At 41.9% G+C, this 23763-nt stretch overlaps 1 protein-coding gene across 1 annotated transcript in view; it reads right to left on the bottom strand.

The window, feature by feature from the left end:
• The window catches only part of LOC139639259 (cadherin-11-like), a gene marked incomplete at its 3' end in the record, with an annotated part of 37574 nt that extends 15809 nt beyond the window's left edge, over window positions 1-21765 (bottom strand). The window contains exon 1 of the mRNA XM_071513337.1: window positions 21693-21765. The remainder of the gene's footprint in view (window positions 1-21692) is intronic.
• Between the last annotated feature and the right edge of the window lie 1998 nt (window positions 21766-23763).

Raw genomic sequence — 23763 nt, 5'->3', positions numbered from 1 at the left:
GAGAGTAATGTGACGCAAAAATGTGAAAGCATGGAAGTAAAGATTGTAACATAAGCTCCTTTAGGAAGTTTAAACTTAAGGAAAAATATTTGATTGCGATGTTTTCTTTTGTTTTTCCACATAAAGTTGACGGGCAGTGTTTCTGTCAGAGATCAAAACAAAGTCATATGATGATACCAATTTGTGTGTGTGCGTGTGTGTGTGTGTTGATATGTGTGTATACATGAGTGTGTATGTCAACAATGGTACAGTCACAGAACACTTCAAGTTGATTTTTCATTAATTTAAAATCATCATTGGAATTAAACCCCTTTAAAGAGGAGTATAAGCTCATATGTTACACAGCACACTGGACACTGTAGTGGTGATGAATCAGGCATCACCCCCACTACAGTGAATGAATCGGCACGGTGCCCAAATAGCTACAGAGAACGTCCCACAACCCAAAAGGTCACAACTTCGATCCCTGCAAAAGCCAATGTGTCCATCAACAGTGGAGTCCTGTCGAAGTGTCCTTGAGCAAGAAACTGCTTACTCATTACCTGCTTACATATAAATCACTCCGGATGAGTGTCAATCAAATGCCTTAAAGGTAATTGTAAATGAAAAATCTTGGCACAGATAAGCATGTTGTAGAGACAGAGACAGATTAGACAATTGATGCCGGTTTATGCTGTTTCTATGAGAGAGATCAAGGTAGGAGGCAAATGAAGCCAAGATCCAGTGTATAGAAGGCTGTCAGGTGACGTTTACTCGCCCTCTGGCGGCCATTTTGGAGGTCTACAGCTCTTGGGCAACAGTGGCTGTGAAGAGCCGGTTGCATTTCTAGATGTATAACTTGACTGTTTCAATAGAGTGGAATAGCTGTGCTTAATTCCTGCGCTGTTTTTCATTGGGAACTGATCATTTTACCACAGATCTAATCGATGTGTTCAGATTATGCAAGTTTGTTAGCTAGCATATTAGTTAGTAGCTAGTGGCTAGTAATTGCATGTTAACGTTTATATCGGTTGCTTGGCAAAATTAACCTTTTGGCTAGTTAGCTAGCTAACAACACTAAAAAACAGTTGTTTAGGTTAGTTGCTCTGACTTGGAGTGCTTTGGACAACAAGTTTCCCTTATCACACTATTCAGTTTTACCTATAACGTCACTGAATTCACCTACACCCACACCACAACTATCTTTGTCAAATATCTGTTTTTCTAGCTCAGTTGTTATATGGTCAGCTGCGTGTGCACAGCCAATTCTTCAGTGAACCTCCCCGATGGCACCAGACGTGATTGATTGGAGATTTGTGATGCAATGCAAAGCCTCTATGCTGTCTTCCACATACAGTGCCTCTCTACGGGGCTGGGGATCAAAACAATTCCAAATTGACAACAAAAGGATAGCAACAGAACCGTTAATGGTATTCCCAAATCAATAACAACATACAAGAATCAAAAGCAGTATCTGACAGTCAATAACTGTTTTGCACAAAACGCTTTACAACAACAACACAATCATTCTTCTAGCTATAGCCAGCTACCCAACATGGGGGCGGTCTGGTTCTTTGTAAAATATATTGTTGCTACAGAGATGCTGGCTGCCAATGAGCGGCCTGACCATGAAGAGACTTCAGCCTCTTATTCTGCTCTTTCTTTTTATTTACCTCACTCTATCTCTTTTCTCTACTTCTGTCTCTACTCTCTCTCTCCCCTTCTGTCTCTGCGTGGACCATGTGTATGAATGCATGTTACGTATGAAAATGTGTGTGTGCGCGTGCGTGCGTGCGTGTGTGTGTGTGGGTGGGTTCCTTATTATATTCAACAGCTCAGTAGATGAGAAAATTCCCTCAGGGCTCATTGGCTCCTGCTGACCACATGACCAGCCAACCAGGAAGTGTTGACAGCTAATCCCATACTGGCTCATCATCTGGCTAATTATCCTGGAGTGTTATTATGATGGGTGTGTGTGTGTGTGTGTGTGTGTGTGTGTGTGTGTGTGTGTGTGTGCGTCCATGCACACCTGTCTATCTATCTGCATAAGCCTCAAAGTTCAAAGCGATTTAGACCGGTACATCAAGATGACTGCTTCCATTCTGTAACTGAAATGACATTGAGAGAGAAAGTGAAGGATTGAAGAGAAGTGAAGACAAAAGAAGAGAGGAGAGAAAAGAAGAGAAGCAAAGCGAAGTGACGGGAAGAGAAGAGAAGCTTGTGTAATTTGTTCCTTCTCAAACTATCCAAAACTGTAAAGACTAAAACTTGACTTCAAAAGCAAAAAAGTGACACTCTTTAGTTGTGTTGAGCTGATATTATGCCACCGAAAATCTTTCCCTTTTCCTTCCTAGTGTCAAATTCAAGTAAAATTAATAATTGGCTAAAACTTTATAACAAGTAAACAACAACAAAAAAAAAGAGAGCCAAAAGGGAGAGCTAGAGAATATCTATTCCTGGAACCACGAGTTGTCACTTACGTGTCAAATCATTTGAGAATTTGAAAACTAAATTAGCCAAAACTTCTAAGAAGTCTTAAAAACAAAAACAAAACAATTACAGACCCTGGTGTGCACTCGTTGAGCACGGAGCTGACACCTGCTCCGCATAATCTATTCGCAGACTCTCAGACTGTCACTTACGTGTCAAATTAAGTGTCAGCTTTATTTAACAAGTAAAAATAAAGCAAGTGCAAAATATATTGCTTTCACCAATATCCCGGTATCCTGCTAGTGGTAATCTATTCTTTGTCTCAAATCCTGTCACCTATGTGTCAAATCAAAGATATAAAGATTAAAAAAACTAGATTGATAGGAGATAGAAATACAGAGCGCAGTGGCAGCTCAGAAATACTCAGTGTGACTGTAAATATGACAATGTGTGATTTGCTTGATGACAAAGGAGCGACCCCACTGTCAAAATCAAATAAAACAACTCTTACACTGTGATTTCCTCGAACACAAGATGGGAAAAAACACTGATTAAATTTTCAATCCGCCTTGTTTCTTCCGCTAGATTCAAAGGAAAAACATTTGACGAGTTTTGATGTGTTTCTTCGTCAAAAACTTCACATCATTATCGACTATTTGCATTTATGGAGTCGGGCTTCCAGGTTAATTCTTACTTTCTTTCTATGTGTCTACTCCTCATTTTTTTTTTTCTTTTCTTTTCTGTCATCACTGATGATGGAGAGAGCTACACACACACAGAGGCAGAGAGAAAGAGAGAGAGAGAGAGAGAGAGAGAGAGAGAGAGAGAGAGAGAGAGAAAGAGAGAGATGGCAGCGGAGAAACAGACAGAGATAATGACTCCCCAGGGCCAGGATGCCTTTTGGCCAGACCACTTCCTCTGTCTGAATACATGACTCAAGTGTCACATTAGAATAGTGAATAGCATAGATGTGTGTGTGTGTGTTTCTGTGTGTGTGTGTGTGTGTGTGTGTGTGTGTGTGTGCGCTCGTGCACCAGTCCCTTGGGCTTGAAGTGATGTCGTGAATCCATGAGTCAAGTGTTGGACTAGACTAGTGTGATTCATTGGCTAACATTAGAGCATAGCTAGACAGATGTGTGTGTGTGTGTGTGTGTGTGTGTGTGTGTGTGTGTGTGTGTGTGTGTGTGTCATGCAGAGGTCAGTGCAGAGGAGTTACAAAGAAATATGCAGCGCAGAGTAATGGCCAACATCCCCTCGCTAACTGACCAATCACGACGCATATGTGTGTGTGTGTGAGTAAGACTGTTCATTTGTGTTTGTCTGAATTTGTCTCTGAGAATATGCGTATAAGTGTATGAATGGTTGTGTGTAGTTTGTGTGTATGTGACGGTTTGTGTGTGTGACTGTGTGAGTGTATGTGGGTGTCTGACTGTGTGTGTGTGTGTGTGAGTGTGTATGTGTGTGTGTGTGTGTGCATGCAAATGAGAGGGTACAAAATGAGTTATTTGAAAACACTAATTTGACAAAATGATAGTTGGCACTAAAGTAAAGCACATTATGGGTTACAATTAAAGCTATGCGTCATCTTGCAGTGCTACATCAGTCAGTATCTCAGAAAAAGACAGATATTCTTTCCTCAAGGACAAAACTATTTTTAAGGAAATGTCCTTAACGATTACACTGACTTTTTGTAAGTTTATAGGTCTCCTTATCCAATATGTAATGAGAGGATTGGCACCTAACTCATCTGTCTCTACATAGAGAGCTCTGTCAGGTGTGCATACTAACACTTTAGCATACAGTATGCTCAGTAATCGTAGCCCACGAGCATTATCCAAAGTATAATGACAGATCTTTTATAATCCAAAGTTGGTATTGGTTTTTATTCTCTGTTCTGTAGATTTATAACTTCTGAAAACAAAATCTCAACCTTCATCATTAGTGAAGTCCATTACGAATCAACGGCACAAAAAACTTTAGCTTTCTGGCTAACTTTGCTAACTTCTGTGTAAACAACAGAAGTTACACTCGTTTTTTTTTTTGTCTAATTTTGTGTAAATTTTACCATTCCTTTAACCAAGACAGGCAGGTTTAGAGCTAGTACAAGTTCTCACTTTTAGGATAATGCTTGTCGCCTATGATTATTTAACATGCTGCATGCTAAAGCGTTAGCATGTGCACTGGACAGAGCGATCTACTGGACTCACAGAGATGATTTTGGTGCCAATCCTATTGGCTAAGGTGAGCAAACTTTCAAAAAGTCAGTCCTTTGAGACTTTTCTTGAGGAAAGAATATCTGTCTTTTTCTGAGATATTGACTGATGAATTCAATAAGTGAAATACCTCCAAAGTGGATTGATAGCATTTCAGAATGAAACCCTTCATATCTACCTTCGGTAAAAACAAATAATGGTTTAAAAAATTGGAACCAGTAATGTAATCTCCTTCATCACTCTTGTCTTCCTATACCATTTTGCTTTGCCTCCAAAATCCATAGAATACAGGCTGCATATTCTGATGAGCAAACAGTCATTTTCGTATGTCGTGTTTAACTGAGAATCTGGGGCTGGAGTGGGAGATTGTTTGAGTAGTTAAATAGAAGCCGGGTGGAAAACGCATGTCTTCCTCCCTCTCTCTGGATCTGTCCCTCGCTGTGCCTCTTCAGCCAAAGGAGCTCTAATGGCTGCTGCAATGACAATGATTATCTTCGCAACCCAAACAAAATACATAGCAGCATTTTACCAGCTGTGAATGAATGGACAGTTTCTCTCTCTCTTTCTTTCTTCCTTTCTCTCTACCTCTCTCTCTCTCTCTCTCTCTCTCTCTCTCTCTCTCTATCTAGTTCTCAGCCTGTCTGTCTCTCTGTATCTTTCTATGTTTCTCTTAGGGCTGCACTATTAATCATGTATAATCATGTGTTGTGAATGTGGTGTTTGCAATTAAAAATGATAATTAAAGTGGTAATCTTTGTTTCTTTTTTTTGTTACTTTGTTGCTGTGGTGATTTTGTACTTCACTTCTCAGAGTTCACCTGTCAATCAAACAACGTGGGCGGGATTATGACGTCTTTTTCCTTGAATTTTCTGTTGATGCAGTTTGAGTTCCTGTAGGTGGCGCTCTTGTCTTTGTCTGTTTGGCCCATGGTGGCTATTGCTGCTCATGCTAACTACGCAGTTCTTCTATTTACTGTATTCCAAACAAACCGTTGTTGCTGCTGCCGGAAATGTACAACACATCACTTCCGGTGCAGCTTTTTTTTACCAGGAAAGAAGAACAGCAAATGGAAAATCTTTCACGAAATGGGAATAGGTTTAATCACTATGATAAGTTGGCAATACTGAAACATTTCACTTCAAACATAAGATGCAGCTGAAAATAGCCAAGATGTACGTCAAAAGTGCAATAAAAAATGTTGCTCAGCTCATAGAGACTAATAATCATGACTCACAATCTTGTCTTTCCCAAAATAATAGGTATTATCGTTGTACCGCCATTATCTGCCTCTCTCTCTCTGTCTCTGTCTCTGTATCTGTCTCCATCTTGGACGCTGTCTCCCTCTATCTCTCTGTTGGGAGCCTTAACTCCAACACTTGACCATTAAAAAACAGTGAGGATTGTCTGCTCTCTCTCTCTCTCTCTCGCTATCCCTCCCTCTCTCCGTATATCTCTCTCAGTACTCCCTCTATCTGCGTCTCTCTCTCTGGACCTCGTCTGTATTTCTCGCTCTCCCAGTGGCGAGCCTCACCTCCAGCATCGACCATTAAACTGACATCAGAAGCTGCCTGGAAACGGCTCAGAGAAGAAGAAAAGAGACTCTTGACTCTCCTGCTCTGTTTCTCCCTCCGCTCCAACTGTCTCTCCTGCCCTCTTCCCATCTATCCTTCACTCCCTCTCTCTCTCTCTCTCTCTCTCTCTCTCTCTCTCTCTCTCTCTCTCTAGGGGTCAGTAGTAATAAAGGTGATTCATTCATGTAAGGATGTGATATATTTATCCCTGTCTCCCTTGGCACGCTGCGTTTATCTTTGTATGTGTTTGTGTGTTTGTGATTGTGTGTGTGGGTGTGCATTCATACTTTTTTTCATTTCATGCAGTTCACTGCTTTTCCTTCTGTCTTCACATTTCTCACATATTAACAATGACGTGTGAGCAAACAATGGTTTCACCTATAGATGGTCATTGTACTGCATTGATTCCTTTGTCTTTCAAACGTGGATTTGGTAATCAGCCTAAAAGTCATGTACACAGCAGACTTCCATTGTTCGTAAGTGTTGATTTTTCAGTGACAATTATTTGGAGTTGATTGGAGAGTTGTTTGTCTATTCATAGAGCTGATATGGCACTGAGATGAGTCTTCAAAATTAAAAAAAAAAAAAAGTGGGTGTGAACTCATATAAAACTGGCATGGGTGCTGATTTGTAACACTGACGGTTTTGCAGTAAACACATCGATTGCAGAGGTAGAACATATCACGGCTCACATCACTTCTAATTCAGTTTCTAAAGCTGGAAAACCTTCTGGCGTGTAAACTTTGAGAGTGGATGTTCCATCAGTATTAGAAAATGAAATGCAGCCACTGTTTCTGCTCTGAATTGACCACAGTTGAAAAATCAACTGTCCCCGAGCCATGGAACTGAAGGATTATGGGGGAATGAAGCCGCTGATATGAACAGGAAATAGATGCAGCCTGTGTTGTTTGTTCCTATAGCGAAGCCTGAAGCCGATGTCCGTCACTACTTCTGTTTTCCCACAGCCATTATATCATAGTTTGTTCCTGCCACACTGGCGGCATTTTGGATATGCTGGTCAAGAACTGCTCCACCAACTCTGCCAATCAGAGAAAAGTATGAACCTGAAAGTCAAACAGCTGAACTTGGGCCAAGATGGAGTTCCAATAGAATCAAATCTATACATTATTGCCAAATAAAAAAAGGACAACCAATGTGATAAACTCACTAATTTGAGCTTTTACTGACATTAGATTTGCATTTGTGTGTGATAAGTTTGGCCACTACTGTCTAATTTTTCTGTCAAAACTTCATATCATCACTTTCAGACGTTATTCAAACTCAGGTTAAGTGAGGCCCTTTCTGTTTCTGTTCTTAGCAAATCTAACAAACATACTTATCCAGATCGATTTACAATGAGCGAGTCGGACAAGGACCCTCAGACGGGACACGCGGCCACAAGCGCACAAAGACTGGCCGCTGCCGGGACCGAACCTGTAACCTTTCGCTTACGCAGCAGTTCCTCTAACCGCTAGCCCCCTCTACAACCCTACACCCTATTTGAACCAGATGTGATATTCTTTTTTTCCGTGTTTATGCTGGGATGAGAAAGGGGGTCGTGTGAGGTTTAAAATGAGAGTTTCCGTTGCTGTGGAAATCCACTCTTACTCTCCAAGACAAATCCCCCAGCTCCTCTGGTGAAGATGCAAAGCTGTGGGACTGTGAGGGGATTTTTTTTTCGTAACGTCGGGTTCCTTCGAGCTACATGTTCTGCAAGGGGGAGATTTGATAAGACAAAGGACAGAAGAAATGAATCCACATGAGAGACAGAGAGAGAGAAAGATACGGAGCAGCAGAGACCAACAGAAAGACAGACAGACAGTTCTCATGTTTCCATCCAACTGTCAAGCGATTTGTACAATTTTTTTTTGAAATGCTGCAAAAATTCAACTGAGAATTAGGTGTGTTTCCATCAGCTGGGTTGAAGTGAATAAATCCACTTCATGAACACCATGACAACACCATTTCCATTGCTATATATTGCATGATTTTTGTATCGACAAAAAACAAAACAAAAACAAAAACATCCACCTCATGCGAGCGTTTTTTTTTGCGATACTGAGGAAATTTTATGCAATTTTTTTAGTTTCCATTCAGCTTTTCTAATTCCAAACATCATAATTCGCGTTACATAAAAACAGTTGAATGGAAACCGGTAGGAAACAGAAGAGCGAGAGACAGAGAGGCAGAAGACAGACAGAGAGAGACAGACAGAAAAACAGAAAGACACAAAGACAGACGGAGAGTGAGTGTATTAAAGCACACTTTGGGTGTCTAGTTTCGGTGGCCGGCTCTTTGCGGTCTGTTAAAAGCTTAAAAACAGAGCGGTGCTGAAAACAGAAACCCGACGTTTAGCTCACGCCACGAAACCTGACGCTTAATCGCCTTTCAATTAGAGGAACTAATAGGCCTGCGTGTGCACGAGTGTGTGTGGTGAAGCAACGACAAAGAAAGAGCTGCTAAGCTTTCTCAGCATTGTAGAAAATAAGTATTAATGAGAGGCTTGCAACACCCACACACACACACACACACACACACACATACACACTTTCTCCCCAGACAGATTGGCAGAGTTGCTGCAAAGTTAGACCAAGTATGTGTGTCTGTTTTCGCATGTGTGTTATGTGTGTGTTATTATTACTTTGTTAGTGTGTGTGTGTGTGTGTGTTCGTGTCTATTAGTGTGTTTGTGTCTATTAGTGTGTTTGCGTGTGTCTGTATATGTGTGTTTGAGTGTGCGGTTATGTGAGTACAAATATGTGTGTGTGTGTGTGTGTTTGTGTGTGTGGGTGTGTGTAGAGGTTGCTGATTCCTGTTAAGCCATTAGTGAAATTCAAGTGCTAATTACCACCCACAAGACCCTGCGTCTGCTGTTTTCACACCTCACACACACACACACACACACACACACACACACACACACAAACACACACACACACACACTATCATCTCCAATCAAACTCACTTTAACATCATTGCTACCCTTTTAAACTAATAGGAATTATGTACCGATGTTCCACAACTGTTTAATATCCAGAACAATGGAATCTACATAACGCTTTTCCACACACCGTTTGTTTGTGTAATCCTTGATGCAAGAGGCCCGGGCTAAAAATACAAACAGTCTTTATTATGCAGATTGCTTTTATGGCATTTCTGCTTTGTCAGACAGTTGAAAGCAAGAGAGAGAGAGAGAGAGAGAGAGAGGGGCATGATGGGAAAGAGAGAGGGAGAGACATGAAGAGCGCATTGTAAAATGTATTGAGTTTCCCTTTTATATGGGCAGAGCAAGGCATTAACCAGGGTTGGGGGTTCAATTCCCTCTGCAGTTCTATGGCACTACAAGAGTTATGTTATGTTAGTTTGAAGAATTCCTAATAAACAAAGCTCATAATGAAAACAATGTGCTGACAACACACATAATCTTACATTTGTTGCATTCAGCTAACTAGCGCCTAATTAGCTCTGCCATTGTTCTACTTGGGATGACTAATTCAGCGGCACACTCAGAGCCAAATTACTCCGTTAAAAGTCATTTATTTCATAAGAACAAATTCAGTTTATATGTTTATTTTGAGCGCAGTTTTGTTTTGTTCATTCTGATTAGGGTCCTCAATTACCGAGAATCAGACAAACAAACGACTGCAGAAATGACTGTAAATTATGTGCAATCAAAACAAATGTTGCTGCTAATGAGAGAGCTGGCTTAAAAATCATTTGGCAACCATGTTTTGTGCCTTTTAATAGCGTTTAGGCCCAAGATTATTCCATTTTCTTTGACGGTTGACTATGGCCCACATCTTTATAGACAGTTGCCTCCTAATTTGATGTCATGCAGTCCTCCCGGCGCATCCCACAATGCAACTTGTATTCCCCATATGGCGAGAGTGGATGTTGACTTTGGATGCTTAAGTTATTTGAAGCTTAAGCGCCGATCCATAATTCATTTGGTCAATATTAGTAAATATTCACACAGCTGAGTCTGACTGACTCAAACATGGAAAAAAAAACATTTTTGGCAACTTTTGGAAGCCATCATAACTATTTCAGCATTCACCAAAATTAATTTTGCTGACATGCTGTCCGGCCTTGTACCAAAAGCCCAGACAATAAATCTGGGAGGGACAAGCATGTTTTCAGTCCAGTGAAACTGACTGAAAACATAAACAAACACCAGTAATGGGGTGAGCATGCCACTCTGCACTTCCTGATTAGGTCTTTAAATACACAATGAAAACCTCCGGGGTGAAAACAAGTGGATGATCAAATCAGTCAGTCACCAGCTTTAATGCACACTTTAATGCATTTTTTTTCCCCCTTCCAAATGAGCAGCCGAAATAGACAGTAAAACAACAGACGAGCTGATGAGATGCAGTTAAGCTCGCGGCAAAACAATACAGCTCTAATTAGCCTGTTGACCGCTGAAAGACTGTTGGTTTGCCTGGGAATGCCCTCTTTATGGGTCTTAACTCTGTGACTATTAGGGCATTTCACTGCTGACAATTGGGAAGCTGAACTCGACATTAGAGATGCCGGCGCTTAATTACGACAAGCGCGATACTGCAATCTTCCAAAATGCCCGGTGCCGAAATTAAATGTGTTGAAATTTTTAAAAAAGAGCCACTGAGTTGTGTCCACTAATGACTATGTTAGAATTGACTTTTTATTTACTTGTATGGACGCCATATAAATGCGGTGTTGGAGGGTATCCTTAATTAACCGTCACTGTAATTCCTCCCTCCCTCGCTCCTACTTTCCTCTTTATTTCTCCCATCTCTCTCTCCCTCTCTCTGTTTTTCTGTCACAGTCCAATAGGAGCGGTAGTAGCAATTATGTCCTTGCATTAAAGTGTTACAATGTCAGTGTAATTGCTGCAGAATTGTTTAATAATATACCAAGGCATGGGAATGACTCTGGATAATCACATGGGTCTGCAGAACATCACAGGTTCACTTTGTTCCAGTCTTGTCTTTTTTCTTTTTTTTTTTTTATCTCCCACTTATAGAAACTGGCTCATGACCCTGGACACAGACAAACTTTTGCTTCGGCTGCTTTGTAAAATGTCCAAAATACATGTCTGAAAATGTCTGGAAATCAATCAGTCATTCAATCAATAAGCCAACCTCCCTCTTTATGTGTATACACATTCACACGCACACACATTAACTGCAGATTAAAAAGTCACACGCACACACATTAACTGCAGATTAAAAAGCAATTCAATAAAGGAAATGATTGATTGAAGACATCTGCAGTAGTTCAGAGTTCACAGTCACACACACACGCACACACACGCACGCACACACACGCACACACACACTGTCACAAGAGATTCATGATGCTGTTATTACTCCTTTTGCCTGAGAAAGAGAGAGAAAGTGAGAAGGAAAGAAAGAGGGAATAGATAAAGGGAAAGAAGAAAGTAGATGCTACACACAATCATAAAGGAATAGACACCGGAAACACACACACACACACACACACACACACACACACACACACACACACTCACACACACTCACACAAAATACCAGGAATGGGAATAGGGGAGGAAAGGAAAGGTTGAGGAATTTAGGAGTTAGCATGGAAAAGAAAGCAAAACCTGAGACTACACTCTCTCTCTCTCTCTGTCTGTATTTGTGTGTGTGTGTGTGTGAGTGAGTGAGTGAATGTATGCGTATCTAAGCATGCACACACGCACATTTGTGTCTGTTAACGCTTGCTTGCTTGTCCGCATATGTCTGTATGTATGTGTGTGTGTGTGTGTGTGTGTGTGCGTGTGCGTGTGTGTGTGTGTGCGGTTTCAGTCTATAGCCCCTAAGGGAGGGACAGAAAGAGAGAGATGGTGGTGGTGGGGGGGGGGGGCAGGAAACGGTGGCGTCTGGAATTGATTTGAGGCTAAAGGAAAAATAAAATACTTGGGATTCTTAAAGGCATGTGGAGCGGGGACAAACGACCACAAAGAAACCAAGGAAGGGAGGTGAGAGAGAGCGAGAGGGAGAGAGAGAGAGAGAGAGAGAGAGAGAGAGAGAGAGAGAGAGAGAGAGAGAGATGGAGGAAAGCGGGGAACAAAACACCACAAAGAAAAAAAGAATGGGGACTTTAAAAGAAGAAAGAAAATAGGAAGAAAGAAGTAATGGGGGAATGAAAGAGGGAATGAATGACCACAAAATGTTGGGGGGGGGGGGGGGGGGGGAGAGGAGGAGAAGACGAGGAGAGGGAAAGCACAGCCACAAATACGTAGAGTAGTGGAATGAAGGGAGGATGGGGAAAAAGGGAGAGGAGGGAGAGAGGGAGAGAGTAAGACACAGCTTCACTTCAACACCTATTTCACAGAACAGCTGGGGAACCGTTCATTTTCTGACCGACTCTTAACAGCAGAAACAGCTTCGCCTGCTGTCGGCTAACATGATCTCCCACACGGAGGACATATTTTCTTGAGTCTGGACCACCAGACAAACCACTGATGATGCATTGAAAAAATGCAAAAGAAAAAAACACGTACATAAATCAATAAATGTGTGTGTGTGCATCAACAGGGAAATAAAGCCACTGTTTTGTTTTCATCATGAAGTGTCGACTTCTTGGAGCTGCAAGGACACTGATTGAATTGAAGCCATTTAAAAAAAAAAGGTTTTGCTGCATTCACACACACGCGCGCACACACACACACACACACCTTCTTCTTAAAACCCACAGGAGAAGCTAGAGTGGTAGAGGGAAGACAAGATAAAATCCTGTGTGTGCATGTGTGTGTGTGTGTGTGTGGAGTGGGTGTCTATCGTCTGGGCTACAACAGATGTCTTCAATAAATCATTTTGTCTATTGCCTTATAGTCTACTAAATAGGTGTGTGTGTGTGTGTGTGTGTGTGTGTTTGTGTGAAGCTTCAGGAGGTCTATCAGTACCTGGAAACGATTACGTGTCTCTCTCTCTCTCTGTGTGTGTGTGTGTGTGTGTGTGTGTGTGTAAAGTTTCCCCCGTCATTAATAAGCGATGTAAAGTTTAAACTGCAGCACGCGGCTCTGCGGTGGAGGAGCGGTGGAGGTGCCATTAGCCGATCAGCGGGACCCTCGTTCATCTTATTAGCGAACCTCGTTAAATCGACCACAACAATGAGCGCCGGTCTGTTTCCTCGGCCCCACACTTACCCAGCTGCCAGACCGCCACAGAGAAGGAGAGAAGGAAAGAAAGAAAGAAAGAAAGAAAGAAAGAGGCAGGTAAAGAGAATTTATGTTTCCTTCGAGGCCGCGGCGAGCAAGTAACACGAGGAAACAGATTAACGGGGGGGGGGGGGGGGGGGCGATATTGAGAAACAGAAAATGAAGAGATCAGCCGAAATCGCGATGGTAGCGGAGGAGAAAAAAAAAAGCGAGGGAGCAGCGGAGAGAGAGATTTGTGTCCGGCGAGGGTTAGCCATGTGTGTTCAGGCTTTTAGCGAGCGCGGCAAGCCTGTTCCAACATGATGAATAGAGAATAAAAGATATTAGAATATGAGGCAGAAAGAGAGAGAGAGATATCAAAGGGAGGCTGAGAGGATAGGAGGTGGAAATCCTCTTTTTTCTCATTCTTCCCCACAGAGGAATGAGAGAGTTAATCCTCAGGGGCTTACATTTGTTTTTTTTTTCTCTCTCCTCTCTCCTCTCTGTACTTCTCTTTCTCTGCCTTCTGACGATCATCTCTCTCTCTCCCTCCTGATCTTGTTTTCCCTCATCGCCGTTTCTGTTTTTCGACTCTCTCCGCTCTCGTTCTGCTGTTAACCATCATCATCTGTGTTTGCGTCTCTCCTCTTTTTTCCCTCGTGTCCTTGTCTTTTATTCCCCTCTCTCTCTCTCTCTCTCTGTCTCTCCCTGTCTCTTACCCTCTCCTTCCCTCTCTCCCTCCATCCCTCTGCTTCCTTGCAGGGTTTATGGGTTTATAATGCATGGTAATCTCGCTGCAAACACGTTTATCTGCTCATTCTTTCTCTTCCCCTTCCCTCTCTTTTTGTTCTCCATCTCTTATTTTTTCTTTTTTTTTCTTGCTCAGTAGTGATATTGCTCTGAGCTGCGTGACGGTGCAGTGTTTGTGGGATATTTAGATTTGATTTGCGCGTGCAGAACAGAGTGAAATGGTATAGCAAAGGAGAACAGAAGAGGACAGAAGAGAACAAAACAGAGCCGTGTATGAAAATGCAGAGCAGAGGAGGATAAAGAGGAACAGAGCAGGGCAGAACAGAGCAGGACGAGACGAAACAGAGTGATGCATAAATATGCAGAACAGAACAGAACAGAACAGATAAAGGCCAAAGCGGAGCAGAGCAGAATAAAAATGAAATGCATCTAAGGCTTACGTGCAGGAAGAAGAGAAAAATCTCATCTGATCTTTAAAAATCTGATACTTAACCCCGGATGACCCACATTTGATAGCATTTCCGTGTTAAAGCAGCAATGAAAAGTTCTATCTATCCATCTATCTATACATCTATCTGGTCTAATGGTTCATCTGTGTTTTAAAAAGTGCTAAAAAGATCCGATTTGGGTCACATAGACTGGGGTTTTCTTTTTTTTTTCTAGTTCTTGTGGAAATCTAGTGCAGGTGGCTTTGTGGCTGTGGGCTTGGTCGATCAAGCCTGTAATCTCATATTGAAGGATAACTCCATATCTTGGTTCCTTTTAGCCCCAAAAAGCAATTTGTCACCATTCTAAAATGCCATTTTCTCCCGATAGCAGATCCCTTAAGCTTTTGAATTAGACATTGTTACCTGATTTCATCGCTCAGTATCCCCAAAGCACAGATGATTATATCATCTAAAATGTAGCTATTTTATAAGCAAACATGGTAAAGCTGCACTAGGCAAGATTTTAATGTAAAAATACACTTGTTTTATCAGCCTAGGTCACAAAATGGGGCTGTAATAGAGAGGAGTGTCCCATTGCCTCTAATTGAGCCCCCACAGATTCATCCTGTTTGCCCAAATCAAATTCTGGTGTCGAGTGTGTAGCCTATACACTATACACACACTACACACTTCTCTGCCTAGAGAAAGTAACAAATTGAATCTTAAGAGTGAAATCCAGACTGTCTCCTAAACAGCAGTGAGCAGCGCTCCGTCCAGAGAAAGCTGGACTCACCAACGTTAGATCTTTTCCTCTCGTCTCTTTGGTTTCCTTTGGTGATTCTCATCCTTTTTCATATCAAGGACCCCTAATTTAGTCCAAATTAGGGCCACGGACCCCCATTTGGCCAATTTCTTTTCATCTCTAACCAAAATCTGAGAATATTTTTATTGTTAAATATGATTTTGTCCAGAATTCCATGACTATCTGTATTGTAGGTAGAGAGATAACAGTGAAACTATGATCAAATTGTGATAACTTCTGGTAAATGAAATAAAGGTAAAGTTTAACAATTCAACAGTTTGATGGGGACCCCCTGGAACCCCCCTCAAGGACCCCTGGTGGTCCCCGGACCCCACATTGCCCACATAAAGCATCACAGACCGGCTGGTTGGTAAACATGAGCGAGCTGTGTGCAGTTTACAGATTCCACCTTACATGGTTTCTGGGTATTGAAGTTCAAATTTTTCGAACAGTTTCCTCTCGCTGCCTTTTGGAGCCGCCAGCGTGGAAGTTGCCTGGTGCAGCTTTGAAATAGTTAAGATTCCACTGACATTGAATGGTTAACTTAATTTAATTCCACTCTTGTCAGAAGGAGGAGACGCGTTTTTCAAATTCTTAAATATCTTGTTATGGAATGAAACCCTGCAATTATTTCAGATGGGACCCATTTATGCTTCAATCCACACACGGTTTCAACATAGCAGAAAACCCTGCAGAAATGTTCACTAAGGGTTTCATGTGCAGTAATAAATGATCTCAAGCTGAAAGAGTCTATCTCAGAACAATTCTGATATAATCGCTCAGAGCCGTTTTAGGCATTTAGCTGATGCTCTTATCCGGAGTGGCTGAGTGCAACAGTAGATGAGCTTAAAACTCTTGGATTGCAAATATTTGAAAAAAACAAAAGGAAGGAGTGCAAGCAACAGAGCCGCAGTGCCCAGACACCAGGTAAAGAAGCAAGAGCCAGCGAGAGAGGACAGAAAAGTTTTTAATCCTTAAAGTTTAAGGTTTTGGTTTTAGAATGGAGTCAAATTGCTTTTTGGTGCTATATAGAAGAGTGTCTTTCAAACTGTTCAGCTGCTTACAACTGACCTCCTGTTACAGGAGTAAACACATATTAATGAACTTTGACATCAATTTTTTATTTTTCCTTTTCAAGCTATTTTGCTAAATTTATTATTGGAACAAGCTTAGAAGCTGCAAATATTCATAATCTCTACCTAAAGGCATTTACACAGAATAAATACATGATAGAAATGTGTGTATTAGATATGTTTTTTTCAGATTAAATCAGCTTGTGACCCCCCAAAATCATGCCCCGACCTCCTGTGGGGACCCAACACCCAGGTTGACTACCACCGCTAAGAAACCAAAGGTCTCTCTCTCTTATCATCAATGAAAAGTTATGTTTCTATCGCAGAAAACACAAGCAAAAAGAGCCTTTTATTCGCGATAGGTGGCCTCGACGTGTTCTGTAATCCAATACAGAGTTATGACTCCACAGCCTGACCTGCGTGTCTGCGGGACGGAGGGGCTGTGGGACAGTCACAGAGCGCCGGGTGATGGATGAGGACGGGTGCAGCCGGGCCGCGGAAAGCACGCAAAACATCGGAAAATAAAACTTGTCCTGAACTATGTCCAGAAATGGAATTATGGGCAAACAAATCATAACAGAGCCGAGGAGGAGGAGGAGGGGGAGGGGTCAGACTAATCTCCCTGATTTGTGTGTGTGTGTGTGTGTGTGTGTGTGTGTGTGTGTGTGTGTGTGTGTGTGTGTGTGCGCGTGCTGTGGAAGCCCAAGAAGCATGTTTTTGTTTTTTTACCTGCCTGCTGCTGCCTCCTGATGTCTGAACTTCATCGTTAACTAGCTGCTATCAAACGTAAACTTTAGTTTAAACTCAAACCTCCCTCTTCCCAGGCCTTGCTGCTTCCCTGTTTACTGTTCAAACGGACCAATCACGTGATGCGAGGGTGTGGCCAGCGAGGGCAAAATAACCTTGGATCAGTTTTAGCCGAACAAGGAGCTGAAGTGGGGTTTTTTTTTGTGTTTGTTTGCCTGTTAACAAATACTTCCTCACAGGCTTCTGTTCAGCTACTTCCTGGCATCCCAAACTGTCGCTGGAATGATTTCACTGCTTGATGGCCATTTGTGTAGTTTGTGTGTGTGCGTGTGTGTGTGTGTGCCTGTGTGTGTGTGTGTGTGTGTGGGTGGGAGAGGGCCATGTCTTTAAAACTCTCTCCAGGTTTTCAGTATTTTATTGATGTGTGCTTTTCTATATCTGGCTCTCGATCAGACAGCCTGCTGGGTAATCAATACTGGTGGAGGGCATTAAAACTAACTGTGTGTGTGTGTGTGTGTGTGTGTGTGTGTGTGTGTGTGTGTAATTCCCTAGAAAAAAAACATACAAATTCTTCAGCTCCCTAATTCCTATCCTTATCTATCTTCCCAGACACCCATCAATGTCACATTTTTAAAGATATAGGAGCCTGATAGTTAGCGGGTCTTAACAGCACTTTCCTACCCCACTTTACACACTCCAAAAAGGCTTATCAGCACAGGTGTGTGTGTACTAACAGTGTGTCGCACCCTCCGCTGGCTTTATGTGTTAATACTGTTTATATATAGGAAACTGCTGCATTTTGCATTTCCAGTCTGTTGCGTTTTCATTCACCGTTGCACCGAAGTTTGTCACGTGATGCAAATGTTTCTGTGCTGAAATGAACTCTACCAGCCTGACTGTGTGGCAATGAAACAAACTTAAACTTGAACTTGTTTCTCTTCAAGACAATATGTAAAAAGTTTCTTTCAGAACAGCTTATCTACTTTGAGAACAAAGTGTTGCACGAAGTTTACGAATCAGTGGTTCATAAATACCTGTGACCCAGCGTCCCATCTGCTCATGTTTGGCGCTGCAGCCACCAGTCTGCTGCTATGCCACAGCTAAGCTTGCCTGTGCGTAGGTTTGAAACATGCTTTTCCCAGTTCATTAGCAGCTGCACAATCAACACACAATAATGAGCTTCCAGCACTGATAAATCACATTAACTGCAAACATGCGTCGTTCCTCTTCCTCTTTTTTTTGCGCTCCAGGCTTGGAACACCCACAAATGCGTGATAGGCAATAAGGCAAAAACATCCCAAAAGCGTCCCACTCTGACACACTTTCTGAGGCACAAGTGGCCCCGTGTGCTGTGTTTGTGGATCAGAAAACAAGGTTATGGAGTCCGCTATTTGATTTGCACCAGTGCAAACCTTTGGTGGATCCAGGCTATAGCGTTGGAGGCGGGTTCATTTTCAAGAGTCGAGTCAAGAATCAAGATAAGCTTTATTATCCCTCGGAGGGAAATTCGATTGGCAACAGGAGCATCCAGTAAACACCCATTATGGACACAGTAAAAACCAAACATAAGACATACAGACGTTAAAAACCACTGAAAAATAAAAATAAGGCACTAGAAAGATAAAAATTAAAATAGTAAAACAATAAGGTTCTGTGCTTACTAAGGTGCTTACAGTGATTCCCTCAGCTAAAGTGCATTACAAATTTTGGAATCGTTACACGCAACCTCACTTAATCTGTACTGCTGCTGCTGAAAAGAGCGAAATAACATTCGGTGTAGTTTTCGCATACATAATCAGCACATAAGTCAAGTCAATCCAACGCATGCAGCACCCGCATGCAAACGAAGCCAAAGCAATAATGTAGTCGTAACGGAGCCTCTGGTTTGAAATGAACTTCCATCAGAGAGAAATGCATTCAAGGCAGTAAGTATGAAGTCCTGTCAGTCTCAGTGGACATTCTGCTGATACTGAAAATGACACATGCTTTGGAGGAGTGTGTAGCTAAACTGTGCAGCTCTGTTGGAAGACCAGATTAAGTCGACCAAGCCTCAAACCTTATAGAGGCAAAGCTCCATGGCTGTGCTGCTTGTAAGCTGAAATAAAGTGTGATTCGGAAACTGTCTTCCCACAGCACAAAAACGCATCAAACAGAGAGAGAGTGACACTGTACTGTTGCCATGGGTGTGTATGTGTGTGTGTGTGTTAAGTCTGAAACAACTGACAAACATAGCCTAGAGCAACTACATGGATGCACACACACACACACACACACATACACATACATACACACAGACAAACACACACAGGACGATAAATCTGTTGCTTTCTTCCAGCAGCAAGGCCAAAAGGAGAAGACGCTAAACCTGAGAGAGAGAGCGAAAGAGAAAGAGAGGTGCAGAGAGAGAGAGAGAGAGAGAGAGAGAGAGAGAGATGATGTGACCTGAGGCTGGCTAAGATAAGCGCTTTTGTTCCTTTTCTATCTCTTTCTGTACAGAGCTAAAACCACACACACACACACACACACACAGACAGAATCTCTTTGTCAATTTGCCTGCCACTACGTTGTCACGGTGACAATGGAGGTCATCTGCATAAGGCTACGGGGTCTAGAGCCGGATGAATGCCTGCTATTATGGGATGTGCTCGGGCTCTGGGTTTGGATGTCAAAAGGTTAAACAGCCAATCACCACACAGCACGGCTAAATCCTGCAAACCAAGAATCATAATGAGTTATCACACAAGTCAATCGATGTCAATGAGTAGAAATTTCACAGACAAAGCGTCGTGGAGCTGAAGTCTACACTAAGGTTTGACTGATATGAGTTTTTGAAAGCCAATGCGGATACCGTTTTTGGATTGATACCTCTCACAGCTGACGCTTAACCAACATTCAATATCTTTAAATTTTGACCCTTTTCATGCCCAGAAAAATCCCCCAAAAATTACAAGCAGTCAAGCGTTTCCCCTGGAATTGTATGCTTAGCAGAGTGGGAAAGCCTGGTGGTCCCCGGGGTCCGGGGACCACCAGGGGTCCTTGAGGGGGTTCCAGGGGGTCCCCAGCAAATAATATGATAAATTATTAAACTGCACCATTATTTCATTTGCAATAAGTTAACACCATTAGAGAATGTAGAAGAATGACTGTTTTGATCATAGTTTCTCTGTTATCTCTCTACCTACAATACAGATAGTCATGGAATTCTGGACAAAATCATATCTAACAAAAGAAATATTCTCAGATTTGGGTCCAAGAGACAAGATCAGATCATATGGGGGTCCGTGGCCCTAATGTGGACTAAATTAGGGGTCCTTGATATGAAAAAGACTGAGAATCACTGATTTAGACCATGAGACACTAAAACTCATGAAAGCGTCTATAGCTGCTCTTCTAAACACCCGGTGTCTGGTAGGTTTTTTTGGAATAAACAGAAGAAGAACCGGGTAGCATGAGCAGCGATAGCCAAGAAAAGAGAAACTCAAACTTCATCAACAGAAAATCCAAGGAAAAAAGACGTCACAGTGCTGGGGACACTGTTTGATTGACAGCTGATCTGTGATAAGTGCACCGCAAAGACAAGCCTCTCATGGATTACCACTTTAATGAAAACCTTCAAGGATTTTTTTGAGCCTACTTGAACACATCTGTCTGTGTATTTATCTACTTATTATTTCTCACAGCATCACGGGCCACAGTTGAAGGTTCAAACAGAAACCTGGATTCTTTTGAACTTAATAATTTATTTTTTACATTTTTTTTTTTACTGCGTTGCCTGTCTGACCTACTGTCTGCAAGTCTCTCTACCTGTTTGTCTGTCTTTTCTTTTTTTTTCCCACAGTGTCCCGGCCTTCACTTGAAGGATTAGAATGTGCTGCTCTGAAATCGGCTCGTCGGCCTGCCAGCCACTGATAAGCACACTCCGGATCGATTAGATCTGCCTTTAATCTATTCAACTTTTCCAGGCGAATAGAAAAATGCTTAGTATGGGAGATGTGAGGTGCGCGATACGGTGACTTTGGGAACACGTGCCCAGAGGACAAATGCATTGTGAGCCGCATTTTCAGGCACAGGAGCGCATTAAATCGGCATTTTTACAAGTCCTCTTTAACAAGCTGCTGTAGGCAAATAGGGGCTAAACAATGTTGAATAGTTTTCTATTTCCTGTGAAAGACAGAGAGAGTGAGAGAGAGACACAGAGAGAGAGAGAGAGTCAAAAGTAGGAAAATGCTGTTAGGGGGAAAGAAGGTGGGAAGAAACAAAACAACAAAGAATAAAATAAAATGATGAAAGAGCAAAAGACAGAAGAGAATGAACAGATGAGAGAAAGAGGAGGTACAGCCCTCAGAAAACACAAAATGCCTTCCCCCATCTCTCTCTCTCTCTCTCTCTCTCTCTCTCTCTATCTCTATCTCTCTCCCTCTCTCTCTCTCCCTCTGTGAAGACAGGGAGCCGGTTTAACAGAATGCTAAGCAGGCTAGCGGGGCACGATGTGTCACCGCCAATTCACGGGCCTTTTGATTCCACACACACACCACAGGGAAAAAAATGGCAGAACGCACCTTTAGCTCATTACTGGTGTCAGATACGATGAGGGCTTCCTCTTCCACACGGTGACGCAGATGTTCCTGAGAGAGGGAGAGAGAGAGAGAGAGAGAGAGAGGGAAGAGAGGAAGAGAGGGAGTCACATTTATTGATCCACTACAAATTTGGATGCACGCAGGAAAAGGGTTCAAAGACATCATACACTATGTAATTACAACGTAATTATGGATTCTGATGATATTATACATCTAATTATGGATGTATAGTATTTCCCATTATGTTGTGTATGTAATTATCAGTATCAGTGAGAGGAGAGACACGTGACTTGTATATGTGCTGAATACTTAAACCAAAGAAACCTATATGAACTGAAGAAAGAAGAAGAAGAAAGAAAGAAAGAGAGGGAAGACACGTAACTTGTTTATGTGCTGAATACTTATGCCAAAGAAACCTATATGAACTGAAGAAAGAAGAAGAAGAAGAAAGAAAGAAAGAAAGAAAGAGAGGGAAGACACGCAACTTGTTTATGTGCTGAATACTTATGCCAAAGAAACCTATATGAACTGAAGAAAGAAGAAGAAAAAGAAAGAAAGAAATAGAGGGAAGACACGTAACTTGTTTATGTGCTGAATACTTATGCCAAAGAAACCAATTTGGACTGAAGAGAGAAGAAGAAGAAGAAGAAGAAGAAGAAGAAGAAGAAGAAGAAGAAGAAGAAAGAAAGAAAGAGAGGGGAGGCACGTGACTTGTTTATGTGCTGAATAATTATACCAAAGAAACCTATTTGAACTGAAGAAAGAAAGAAAGAAAGAAAGAAAGAAAGAAATAGCAAAACGAGGAGTCTGACTTGAAGGTGGAAAATAATCTTTTTGGATCCGTTCATAACTCAAAACACATCAAAGTAAGTCTGCTATGTAAATGTAAACATTACCAACTTCACAAGCAAACCTCTTCCAACCTCCAAAAACACCTAAAGCTGTCAGATACTCTCAATCCTTCTTCCTTAAGCTCTGATAATGAATTTCAGAGTTAAACAAGTGCAGTGTTGTTTTCAGTAAGAGAATCACTGAATAAAATATTTAATTCATGCCTTGCCACAACAGTCAGAAAACCACTGACTACTCCCTGGTCTGTGGATGTTCAGCCTCCAGCCTCCAGCTGGTTGATGCTTGTGTGACTTCTACCGTATTGCCTGGTGTACGAGCGCACACTGGATTCCCCTTATGCAGGGTCTTAAGTCTAAACAGTGTATACGGTAATTCTCCTAACACTGACAAACGAATGCACCGACGAACACACACACATCCCGGTTCTTACTGACTTGACTTGAATGCGACTTGCAAGCGTAAGCAGAGGTTCAGTGCCTTGCTCAAAGACACTTCAGTAGGACAATAGGACAATAGGAGTTGTTGAGGGGATTTTTTGGTAATGGGACTGTCTCTCTACCCGCTAAGCCAAACTGCAGCCACAAAACACACACCAACGGATATTTTACAGGCTTATATTACTAGCTACTATTATATAACAGCCACTTCACCACTGCCATGATGCATGGCGTGAAAACAGTTAATGCCTGTACCGTAAGTAAATGACAGGCTAAATCCGTGTAGCTGTATTCCACAGTATTAAAGTGTCAAGTGTCTGGAGCAGCACATGCATGGCAGGAGTGACGAAAGCAAGCGAGCGAATAGCAAGAGTTCTTTCAAAGTCGGGGTCACATTGCAATAAGTCATTTAGTCTATTATTGAGTCCTAAAATAGGAATTTTCTTAAAATAAGTGAAAATAATCTGCCAGTGTCACTTGTTTCCAATGCAAAATCAAGTGTAATTTTCTTGATAAGAGACACTCATTTCTAGAAAATTGAAACAAGTGAAGCTGCATTGGAAGCAAGTGGAGTTAACCTCTCCTCACTGGCAGAGTTTTCCTCTTGGTTTCAGTAAAATAAGATTTGAAGGCTGAATATGAGGCCAAATGACTCGCTAAGATGGACGTGTTTTTGCAGTGCAGGACCCAAAGTTAGGTCGATGGAGGATTAAAACAGGTCCCCAAATGACTGTGGAGGAATTTGTAACTTGAGTTACTTGCTG

This window comes from Centroberyx affinis, unplaced genomic scaffold, assembly GCF_046629955.1.
Source record: "Centroberyx affinis isolate AG114_WGS23_722 - 3 ecotype Tasmania unplaced genomic scaffold, CSIRO-AGI_Caff_v1 ptg007013l_1, whole genome shotgun sequence".
NCBI classification, from domain to species: domain Eukaryota; kingdom Metazoa; phylum Chordata; class Actinopteri; order Beryciformes; family Berycidae; genus Centroberyx; species Centroberyx affinis.
The sequence above is the reverse complement of the archived record's forward strand: the minus strand, read 5'-3'. Positions and strand labels throughout refer to the sequence as shown.